We start from the raw sequence: 12,470 nt of genomic DNA on the forward strand, positions 1-12,470 counted from the left end.
TGTTGTTCCAAAATTCTTTTTTGAGAAATAAAAAGATCATGAAGAGAGAGAGAGAGAGAGAGTGTAATTATATCAAGTGTAATTATTGCTACTCTATGAAGAAATTTAAATTATTTATTAAAATTTATGCATTTAGAAGACGCTTTTATCCAAAGCGACTTACAGTGCATTCAGACAATCAATTTTTACCTATCATGTGTTCCTGGGGAATCGAACCCCCAACCTTGCGCTTTATAGTCAATGCTCTACCAATTGAGCTACAGGAACACTAGAAAACACAAGAAAAACATAAGAGTTATTTAAAAGTAAATTTCTTGTTTTAAAAAAAACAATCGTTTAAAAATTATGCAAACCATAGGAAATTGTCTCTAGCCAAGGCTATTCTTTTCAGATTTAGATTGAGTTTACGCATGGGCGTTGGAAGCAAAAAATCTATAAAAATGTGGGAGGGTCCTCCTCTAGAAAATTTTTACAAGAGTAGATGCCATTTCCTGTATTCTGGTGCCTTTTAATTAAACAATTGCTTTTATAGCCTAAAACGGTTACCACATACCTGACAAGGTTTTACAAAAATTAAAACAGCAACAAAAGTATAGCAAGCGGTCTTGAACATATAAAATTCTTAATGGTTCAAATGGTTAATACACAGTGACATGCAGCACAATGTTGCTATGTGTGACAAAGCCACAGACACAGACATCATTCAAAATAGCAACAAAGACTACATGATGCCTTTAAAAACAACTGGTGAACAAATGAAGAACATACACTTAAACAGCAGCTTGTTTAGTGAGAGTATGTGAGCATACAGCCAGACCCACCTGAGCATGCTAAGATGCTTTGTTTACCTTGCAGTGTCGCGGGAGTGCTGCAGGTGCGAGTAGAGAAAACATGGAATGGAGTTCAATTAATATGGACTCTGAATGAGTTAAGTGGAATGGATTTGAAGAGGCAGCAGCATGGAAGTCAAGGCTGTAGTTAAAACAGGTAATGGAGTTTAATTTTTTAGGGCATTCCTCAAGTGGAATGCATTTGACTGACAAAGCTCTGAAAAGTGAACAGACATATACACTGTAGAAGAGATAGTAAAAGTGTGGGGGTCCAATTATCACTGGTCTTAAAAAGTGGGTGGGTCTTGTCCCATACACATTCAATGGTATGAGTTTATGATAATGAGATTATGATCCCAGACAGACAGTCCATCATTAAGTGCTACTGCCATCGTGTAATGCAGAGTGAGATGTTATGTAGAATTTAAAGCTCTCCCAACTGCATGAACAAATATATATATATATATAACTCTGTAGAGCAATGCTATGTTCAATTACTGCCCATTTGATGCAAAGTTCCACCAACTTTAAGACTCGCCCAAAAATTATAGAAACCAACAGGGCTCCCAGGTGAGCCAATAACGCACTGGCTGAAAGACAACTGTCCAAAAAAAACTATTAATTTTTTCTTTTTTTTTTCAAAATTAATTACAGAAAGAATTCAAGGAAAATGTCAGAAAGAAAAAAGCTAGGAAGAAGGGAAGGAGGCAGGTAAAAATGCAAGCAAGAAATTAAGAATGAACTAAGAAAGGATTTACAAAATTATTAAAGCTTATTTTTGTTCCAAAAAAAAAAAATCTAAATAGATGGCATACATATGGCTGAAATAAAATGTAAAACAAAGTTTCCATGGAAATTAACTGCATAAGATCAAAACCAAACATTCTAATTAGACCTGATACTGATTGATATTCAAGTAGCATTCCACACACTGAATATCAATGTAGTGCTGTCTTGCAAGGACTGCAATAATGATGTTTAATTATGAAGCACCAACTGGGAACAATATCTTCAGTGCTGTCATAATGTAACTGATGAATGTTTCTCAGATGTACCATTTTGCCAAGTGTCATAGGACAAGATTTTACACCTTTCAGTACAAATTAGCCATACCAGATTATAAAACAAGATTAGCTCATCAAGTAAGGACAACCATGACAAAATGGACCACTGGTCATTTTTCTAATTCTATTTAAACGCACAAGGCACACACATCCACAGGGCTAAAAATAGAAAAACCTCTTTGATCTCTGAGACATTGTTCACATCAAAGGTTGCATTAAGTAGGCTATTCTAACGTCATTTCACTTTGATGGTCTATTTTGATATGAATGTTAACAGGCAACAATGAATTGATCTGCTAACACAGTCTAGGCTTGGAAAGTCTTTTGCATTCCTCCTCTTTAAGAGTGTGGATTTCTAGTGGACTTGGTTGCTCTTCATCTGGCCATTCACCTTGGCTTCAAAGCTGTAGCTAGAATGCTGACATAACACGATGAGGCTAGCCAGATCAATAAGTGGTTAACAGACCTAACCATCATGGCTAGCGATGCCCTGCACAGAGATCTTGACATCCATGAATTCTGATGAGGACACAGTGTACAAATCTTATGCAGCCAGTGTGTAAAGATGAGCTGCCGCAATAAGATAAGTGGAGCATTTACTATAAGCAGGCAAGGTTGGAAAAAAATACAATCATTCACTGTAATCTAATGCAGGATATTGTCTCTAGGCCATCCATTTCAGATTTAGATTGAGTTTACGATAACTAGCAGACAGACAGCCCATCATGAAGCACTACTGCCATCGTTTAATACAGAGTGAGATGTTATGTATAATTTAAAGCTCTCCCAACTGCATGAACAACTGTATAACTCTGTAGTGCCAGGCTAGATCCATTAATGGCCATTTGTTGCAAAGCCCCAACCATTTTACAACTCAATCATTATATAAATCAGCAGGGATGTTCCAGGTGTGCCACTGTTTGAAAGTCATGTCCAATAAACCATTACATTCTTTTTTCCTGAGCAAATTATGCATTTATAGAAATCCAGTGAACAATGGCAAAGTCAAGAAAAAAGTATTAAAAGGAGATAGCCTACAAAAGAAAGTCAAGGAAAATGTCAGGATGAAAAAAAGGAAGGAAGAAAGGGAGGCAGGCAAGTAGGAAGGCAAATCAGAAGTTAAGATGGGAGTAAGAACTGAAGTATGGAAGTAAAAAATGAAGCCAAAAAAATGTAAGGAATAAAAAGGAAAGAAGAAATGGAAACAGGTAGGAAAAGAAATCAGGAAAGACGTCAAGATGAAAGCAAGAAAGGACACATGAAAGTCAGTGCAAACTACAGAAGGAAGTCGAGAAAAACTGGAAGAAAAAAGGAAGGAAGAAAGGGAAACAGGCAGGTAAGAAGGCAGGAAGGCATAAACATGGAATAAAGAAATTGTAGAGAAGTTAGGAAGGAAGTATAAAAGGCATCAGATGGAGGCAGGCAAGAAATCAGGAAGGAATAATCAAAAGAATCCAGGAAAAAGGGAGGCACAAGGGAAAAGGGAGAAAGTTTAGATTGAATAAGTTCTCACTTCAGCTAGTAGCTCTCTCTCACCCTACAATACAATTTCCAAGGCATGCTGGGATACTGGGACACTGGGAAAATGCAGTGATCAGAATAATCTGGAAAAACTCACATGCAGCTGCTCCAGTGAAATTATACAGAGGAGGGAGGCTTAAAATACTTCCACATCCTCTAAATGTCCTCCAGGGGCAGACGATGACTTTGCAGTGTTGAGATTAGCGCCGGCTAGCAGTCATTCAGCCAGCGTGCTGTTAACAACGAATTAAGAGTGACATTCTGAGGGGATGAGGAATGTTTAAACAGGTGAGAGATGATTTCAGCAGTGAAACTAACATGATCAGTTTAAAATAATCCAGAGACATGGCAAGAAGAGCCTTCTGTAAATAAAGCCATACGAAGCATCTGTGATAACACTACATATGAGCAGCAGGAAACATCTGCTGAGATCTGAACAATCACAAAGTGAGCAAATAAACAGTTACCGTCCACACAGCCCTCAAGGCCACACAAATCCTATCAGTGCAATTACCTTTCATCTCAAAAGGGCACTAGAGAGAAACAATCCATATTTCTGTCCTATTTCCCCTTTTCATGCAAAAGCATGCTCACACACACATTGAGGGCTCCAGAGAAGGGCAAGTTATTTGCAGGCATTAAGACTTCAAAAGGCCATCACTTCTCATTCTCCGGTGGTATGCACTACATGTCAGCACGAGAATAATAAAGACCCCTGGATCACAGAAACAGTCACAATAAGGCAAATGGGATGAGATATTATACCACAGACCACCTCCCTGTGATTCGAAAAAATAAATTTGGTTTCATTATTTTTGTTACAGTGTTTGATTTGTCCACTCAGCAGACCTCATGCATGCCATTGTGGTGTCTTAAGCTTTCCACATCACACGCAAGCGGTGCCTGTTGCACAACAGGGTTGCATCTCTCTACCCTTAAAATAAACCAATTTCTGCTCTACTGCATTGAGTATTTTCTTTAATAATGGCCATTTTGACGAGTGGGGTGGGGTGTGAATGATAATGAGCGACGAGTCACACGGAGGAGCTCCGGAAAGATAAAAGGAGGACTGACGAAAGTGCAACACAAGAGAGAGGACCAGGCCTGGTTTTTATGTTGTTTTGTTTGTGCACGGCAGTTGTCCGTGAGGGGCTGTCGTGCTATTTTCAGTTTTGTGTTTATTTTGTTATTAAATAGTTTAAATGTTCGCCAGTTCCCACCTCCTTCTTCCCAACCTACGAACTGGGTTACAGCCATAAATTATAAAAGGGCTACTGGGAGTGAGCTGTAAAATCTAATTTACACAAGGATTAGAAGCACATTTTCATCCAAATGCTATTTAATCCACACTATCCACCTTCATGTAACTGATGTGAATAGCCAGCTTGGAAAATGTTTTAATTTGACTAGATGCACCAGGGACGAAAATGTAAAGCATCGGACGAGATTTCTGTGTTCAGGAAAAAGGTGGATAGGAAAAGACCATCATATCAAAGTTTCAATAATCTTTTCTGAAATAGCGAGAGCAATGGCATTGGTGTGAAAGAGTGAAGAGAAGTTTGCTGGCACTGGGAATTGAGATCAAAACACAAATCAAAACAAAAAACAAAACAACTAAACTAAACACAAAATTAAACTAAACTGAAAACAACAAAAACACAACAAAAAACAAAACAAATAAAATTATAAATACATATTAAAATAAAAAAACATTTACAATACACTATAAATAAAATCCATTTAAAATTTAAACTAAATTTAAACTAAATAAAACGAATCTTTGATGATCAATGAAATGAATGAATGTTTTCAGTTATTGGACTCATTCTTGTGCAAATTAATGAGATGTAAAACAATGCAAAACATCCGCTTTACTGTAAGTGTGCACAGATCAGGGATTTTCAACCTAGCAGGGTGCACTGGGCTTTATAAACCCTGGATATCGCCTTCCCAGCTCTCTGATGTTTTGTATTGTTCTATCTCCTTATCGGCTCCACAGCTGCTTTCCTCCTAATCCAGATCTCGTTTACTCATTCAGTAAAGCTCCTTCAAGTCACAACCAAGAGCAACAGGATATCTCCCTGTTTTCATCCCCCTCACTTGTTGATGACTGGCACGAACACAATCAAAGAGTCTGGGTTCATTTGTCACTTAATTATTCATGTCCATTGCCCTCACAGCATAAGCTTCCTTTCAGTTCCTGTTGCCGCATAAACGACAAACTGCAGACGATTGCTGCGAATCAGAACAAATATATAAAAGCCCACTCTGTTTGACAATAACAGTACCTGGGGGATGAGATATCAGATCATCATATTGAAAAACCACCTCCCAGGCTGCTTCAAAGAATCTGATCGGCCATATGGATTTCAGCTGGAGGGGCTTAATGCGAAAGTTGGCATGGGTCCCACTGACCATGTATCTCTAGGGGGCATAAATATCAGGAATGTGGCTTCTCCGATTCAAGCCACAGAAATAGTCGTGGCCAAAAGTTTTGAGAATTACTTAAATATTAGTTTTGAAAAAGTTTTCTGCTAAACTGCTTTTAGATCTTTGTTTTAGTTGTTTCTGTGATGTACTGAAATATAATTACAAGCACTTCATACGTTTCAAAGGCTTTTATCGACAATTACATGACATTTATGCAAAGAGTCAGTATTTGCAGTGTTGGCCCTTCTTTTTCAGGACCTCTGCAATTCGACTGGGCATGCTCTCAATCAACTTCTGGGCCAAATCCTGACTGATAGCAACCCATTCTTTCATAATCACTTCTTGGAGTTTGTCAGAATTAGTGGGTTTTTGTTTGTCCACCCGCCTCTTGAGGATTGACCACAAGTTCTCAATGGGATTAAGATCTGGGGAGTTTCCAGGCCATGGACCCAAAATTTCAACATTCTGGTCCCCGAGCCACTTAGTTATCACTTTTGCCTTATGGCACGGTGCTCCATCGTGCTGGAAAATGCATTGTTCTTCACCAAACTGTTGTTGGATTGTTGGAAGAAGTTGCTGTTGAAGGGTGTTATACCATTCTTTATTCATGGCTGTGTTTTTGGGCAGAATTGTGAATGAGCCCACTCCCTTGGATGAAAAGCAACCCCACACATGAATGGTGTCAGGATGCTTTACTGTTGGCATGACACAGGACTGATGGTAGCGCTCATCTTTTCTTCTCCGGACAAGCCTTTTTCCAGATGCCCCAAACAATCGGTAAGGGGCTACATCGGAGAATGTGACTTTGCCCCAGTCCTCAGCAGTCCATTCACTATACTTTCTGCAGAAGATCAATCTGTCCCTGATGTTTCTTTTTGGAGAGAAGTGGCTTCTTTGCTGCCCTTCTTGACACCAGGCCATCTTCCAAAAGTCTTGGCCTCACTGTGTGTGCAGATGCGCTCACACCTGCCTGCTGCCATTCCTGAGCAAGCTCTGCACTGGTGGCACTCCGATCCCGCAGCTGAATCCTCTTTAGGAGACGATCCTGGCGCTTGCTGGACTTTCTTGGACACCCTGAAGCCTTCTTTACAAGACTTGAACCTCTTTCCTTGAAGTTCTTGATGATCCTGTAAATTGTTGATTTAGGTGCAATCTTAGTAGCCACAATATCCTTGCCTGTGAAGCCATTTTTATGCAACACAATGATGACTGCACGCGTTTCTTTGCAAGTCACCATGGTTAACAATGGAAGAACAATGATTTCAAGCATCACCCTCCTTTTAACATGTCAAGTCTGCCATTCTAACCCAATCAGCCTGACATAATGATCTCCAGCCTTGTGCTCGTCAACATTCTCACCTGAGTTAACAAGACCATTACTGAAATGCAAATTGCTATTATAAAAACTTAAGCAGCAACTTTTCCAATTTCCAATATTTATGTAATTCTCAAAACTTTTGGCCACGACTGTACACAACTGGCTCTTCTTCTAAAACTTTCTCATTCTTCAGCATTCTACAGTAAAGATACAACATATCTGTGAAAATAAATGGAAAAATATGACATTACTAAAAGCCACTTTTACGAGGCTAAGAGAGGCATGTATTGTCCACATTTTAAACTGGGTTTTTAGAACTCATTCCTTCAGGCGCACTCTCATTTCCATGTCATAACTTGCCATTAAGTCTCCATAGACAGATAAACAGTGCTGGAATGGTGGAAAGTTCCACACATCCCAGGCAGTGACAAGTGCCGGTGCAACAACAGAAGCCCTCTGCATACTCCTGCTGACAGCGAGGCTGATAAAGAGTGTGTGAGACTATTTCTGCTGGGAGAGGTTTCAGATATGCCTTAACATTCTAAGCAGATGCTCCTATCTTGCCCCCCCCCCCATCTCCAACCATGCATGTGCGACTTGGGATGTGTGAGCAGATTCGGGAATGATTCCAGAGGGGTGGCATATGGATGCACCGTCAAAAATACTTCAGTTGTATATATATATATATATATATATATATATATATATATATATATATATATATATATATATATATATATATATATATAGCAGGAATCTTAAATGAAATTAAACAAAACTTTTCCTGAAATTGAACAACTTGTGAAGAGCCACTCTAGAAACTTTATTTGCTTCTTTGAGGCAGGTTGAAGCATGCAAACAACACACGCTGAATTACACAAGGCCAACTAATACAAAAGGCCAGATTAAAGGGAGGATGAAATGATGAAGGGAAAGAAAATACATTCTGCTCCTGTCAAATCCGTGTAACAGCCGCTGGAGATGATTACCATTGAAAAATGTATTTCTTATTCTACTATTCATGAAACTTTGGGACAGTGACTGAGGGTGTTTACATAAAAAAAAAAAAAAATAGCATGAATGTTGTTTGGTGACTAAGCAATGAGCCGAGGCCCTGAGAGAGATGAAAAGACTTGAACAGAATGTTAAAGCAGCTGTGGTACGTTTTTATAGGTGCAAACGTGCAAGTAAAGTTATAAGACCGGAGCAGCTGCTTGTGACAGACCGCTCATAAGCTGCAAACATTTTAAAGGAAACCACATTAAAGCTTCCTCCCTGTTCTTCAAAGCTGATATAACCCCTGTCTACTCCATAAACTACTGTAATCAAGCAGCAGAGAACGAAACAGATTTACCTCACAACGCATAGCTGAAGAAAAACGGGAGACAGCACAGCACACAACCCAAAAAAGTACAGAACAATAATGCTGAAAATTAGAACATTTTCTGTTATGGTCTAATAAAATGAGGCATTGTCATGACTCGAGAGTATCCAAGTAAAGACAATAAGAACAACGCAAGAAAATGTTGCCAACAACATAGTATGAGGATCAAAACAATTGCTGCTTCATAATGTCACACAGCATCATGACAGGAGGACTAATGTAAGTCAGCCTGTGAGTCAGTAATGATACACTCCCTCACCCTTCCTCCGCGCGCACATTAACACAATGTGTGGAAATTGCACCACTGTGGTCAATCAAGGCCGCACTCAGACAATGGCTTTGAGCACAATTTCAAAAATGTACAACGACGAAAAAAAAAATGATAACTTCATCTGTTCAGGATGCATGACAGCAGTGCTTTTTTATTTTATTTTATTATTATTCTAATGCAAAATCATGGCTATGAAATTCAGAGCACAAACAATCACTCTGCTCAGAGAGGAACTGAAATTAGTCCATTATAAAAAATATGTTTACTTATTTTTCTATTAAGCAACTATTAAGGTAAAATACAATTGGGTCCAAAAGTCAGTGACTGCTAACAGAAATTTCTATGTAATTCCACAATAATACCCCCCCCACACACACACACACCTTCACCAGTGGTCACCAACCAGGACCCCAGCTTATAGTTTCTATGATTTAGATGAGCAGCATGTCAAAACGGTCAACTGAGCTGTACAGACAAGAATTCAGGGTCATTTATATTGTTTTTCTGTTATATCACCTAATATTATGATTAATTTATTAATTTAATTAATTTAATTTTTTCCCTCAGTGACTTCTGCTGTAGCTCTAAAATCCTTATGCTTGACAACTATTTTTTTTTCTTTTACAAAGTTTTATTGCTGTCCAGATGTAAATGTTTAACTCTTCCGTAAAGTTATTGTCTGGACCTCCACTGGGAACAAAATAAAGAGGCTGGACCTCTTAGAACTTTAACTGAATACCCCTGGTCTACACAAATGTGCAAAATATTATATATTTAATATTGACAAACGTCATTACATTTCTTTGTTTTAAATCTGGATTTAAGAATTGTGAAAAAAACTAATTGTCAGTGTGGTCTTTTGGAAACTCCTGCATGTGAGAGGCTTGGAAGAAAAGGTGTGGGGTTGAAGAACAGGAAAAACGGAGGAGGACATGACAGGTTTGAGTGAATATGTGGGAGGCCAAGAAGCTTCACGCCATGGAACACATAAGACTGGAAAAGCTGAGCAGGAGCCACAAGTCCACTGGGCAGGAAAGGATACAGCTGATAGGGAGAAGCTCTGTAAATGTGCACAGAAAACTCACCGATATGGCAAACTATGCTGCCTAACTTTAGACCCTTCAAAGATTTTGTCTGCTTGAGGAGGAAACTTTACGTTTTCCTTCCTTGCACTGTTTCCTTCAATTGTTTTGACCACCACTTGACCATGACTTTAACCATTCTATTCCATTTCTGTCAATTTTACACCTTTGCAACCAATTCATCCCACTAAAGTTGGTATAAATGCCAGCAGCAGCTCTACTTAGCTCTCCAGACTGGCCTAGGAGCCTTGAGCCCAGCTACAGGACGAAGGCCCTTGAGCTTCATATCAGCCACGGAGAGCACTCAGCCAGCGTTACTTGTGGCTCAAATTTAAGGCTAAATGGTCTCCTGGTACTATCTGATCAGTCTGAGCTGGCCTCTTCTATGGACTCATCAATGATTGAGATGGTATGAATTAAACAAACTGAGGGACAGAGGAAACACTCAGCCACACACATATACTGAACACACCACGGCCTCTGATGCAGGAACATTTAAGAAACTCAGTTGATCTTTCTTTAGAAGTAAATATGAAATTAGTGATGCACCACAATTATTTTCCCACAGAATAGTTTCAACAGAATCTAAATTGAAATTAAGGTAAAAACTTATCTTGTATGCTTAAATGTTGCTGAAGTATGTCTGGTTTATTTTTTTATCTGTGCATATTAAGCTGGGAAGACGAAAAGGTAGGGTGATTAAAAGAAAAAATTAAATAGCACATAATATAGCATTTTCTTAGCCAACATGATTGATCATTATCTGCAATGATTTTATGTATATTTCAATTCACTTGTATTGAATATTTGATATTAGGTTTTTACATGTACATGCTCATTTCCTTTGTTTTTACATTTGCGGTCTAATACTTAAAAGATCTTTGTGGGCTTTAGTGGATCTTAAAAATAATATCCAAATTTACGACTAAGTTACAATGTTATGTTCTTAAATCAGGCTTACTATAGTTACAGTACAGTAACTCAAATTAATATGAAAACCATATAAAGTATTTTCTTTACTTAAAATTAAACTATGCTGACATTTAAAAAAACAAAAGCTATAAAAATAACTACTAAAATTTGTATTAAAATTGAAAACATAAAATATTGATTTTAAAATATTAACAAAAACTATAATACTATAAGAAATTATACTAGAATAACACTGATTTAATTTTCTTTGTACCATTTAAAATGTGTAAGTTTAGTTGGTAGTTTTATTTTTTGTTCATTTAGATAAAATACTTCCAGATTTTATTGGACAGAACATGATATCAGCTAAAATTTTAATATTCTAATAAAAACACATTTTCTTTATAAAACATTAATTGACCACGGTGCTGAACAGCCATAGTAAAATGAACATCAAAACATTGTAAATATACTTTATATACTACGATCTGTATAGACCGCAATCAACCAAACAATTATAAGCGGTTCTAATTTCAGACTCTAGGAACTGTTATAAACTTGCACAGAAAGCTTTCAGGTGTCCAGTCCTCTTGCTGAGTCACGAGTCAGACAGCACAGTACAGATTTAAGAGAGTAATTGAATCAATTAGACTTGGACTCGGTTCAAAGCTGCAGGCTTCGGCAGCTTTAACAAACTAACACTATGTTAAAATAATCAGTAAGAGACATCTGATGCTAACCCGTTCACTAATGCCAATTTACACTGATTACAGTCTCTCTGATTAAAATCATCTCCAAAAGAGCTTTAAAATGGCATAAAGAAGTCGAATGGTGATCCTTTAGGCAGGCTAACATGCTAAATGGGGGGGGGGGGGGGGGTTGGGCTGGGAAGTCAGACGACATCTGTGCTGCAGGCTAAGAGGATTACATGCACAAAGTTCAAAGCTGTGAATGTTTAAAGCATTTACACAATTTCCAGCCGAATGGATACCTGTAGCATCTGCATCAACTTTTGCTGCCATATGATGATGTCAAGACACTGTGATGTCACAAAACACGCCTATGCGCACATATACTTAAGGGTCACAAACTCTTAAAAGAACAATAAAAAAATAAAAAAAACACTCGTTCACTCTTAACTGATATAATCTGGTGTCGCATTCCTGAAATCTTAATTCTTAAATCTGACAATTGCATGGTTTGTGATCGTAACCGAAATTCTGGTGACTAAACAGAATAACAGATAAGACAGGATTCTGAGTTAGGATGTATCTGTAATATGATCCACTGACAGGTCGGGTTACACAATGCCAAGTTATTCTAGATTCCTACCTTATCTGTTTAGTAACCATGGAGATTCAGCTAGAAACATGATAGAATTCTGTCTGCATTTTACTTGCTCTGATCCTCACCTGTCCTGGATGCTCAGGTCTCAGCTGCCTTTTGTAGATCCTCATTATCTCTCTCCAACAAACACAAGATTAACAGTCCCATACACCTGTAAACACCTGTAACCTGGCTTTAGCATCTTAAATAAATCTTGGGAGTCTTGATGGAAAGTAAAAGGATCTACCAGCAAGACAATTAATGAAATCGTTGTGGCTGCCCACAAACAGAGCACATCTAGTAGTACCAAAACTTCCTCATGATGGATGGCC

General features: G+C 38.1%; 1 protein-coding gene across 1 annotated transcript in view; it reads right to left on the reverse strand.

Moving 5' to 3' along the window:
- The window catches only part of LOC132129028 (membrane-associated guanylate kinase, WW and PDZ domain-containing protein 3-like), a 131,423-nt gene that overhangs the window by 117,226 nt on the left and 1,727 nt on the right, over positions 1-12,470 (reverse strand). The window lies entirely within an intron of this gene.

The sequence above is a fragment of the Carassius carassius genome, chromosome 46 (assembly GCF_963082965.1).
Source record: "Carassius carassius chromosome 46, fCarCar2.1, whole genome shotgun sequence".
NCBI lineage: Eukaryota > Metazoa > Chordata > Actinopteri > Cypriniformes > Cyprinidae > Carassius > Carassius carassius.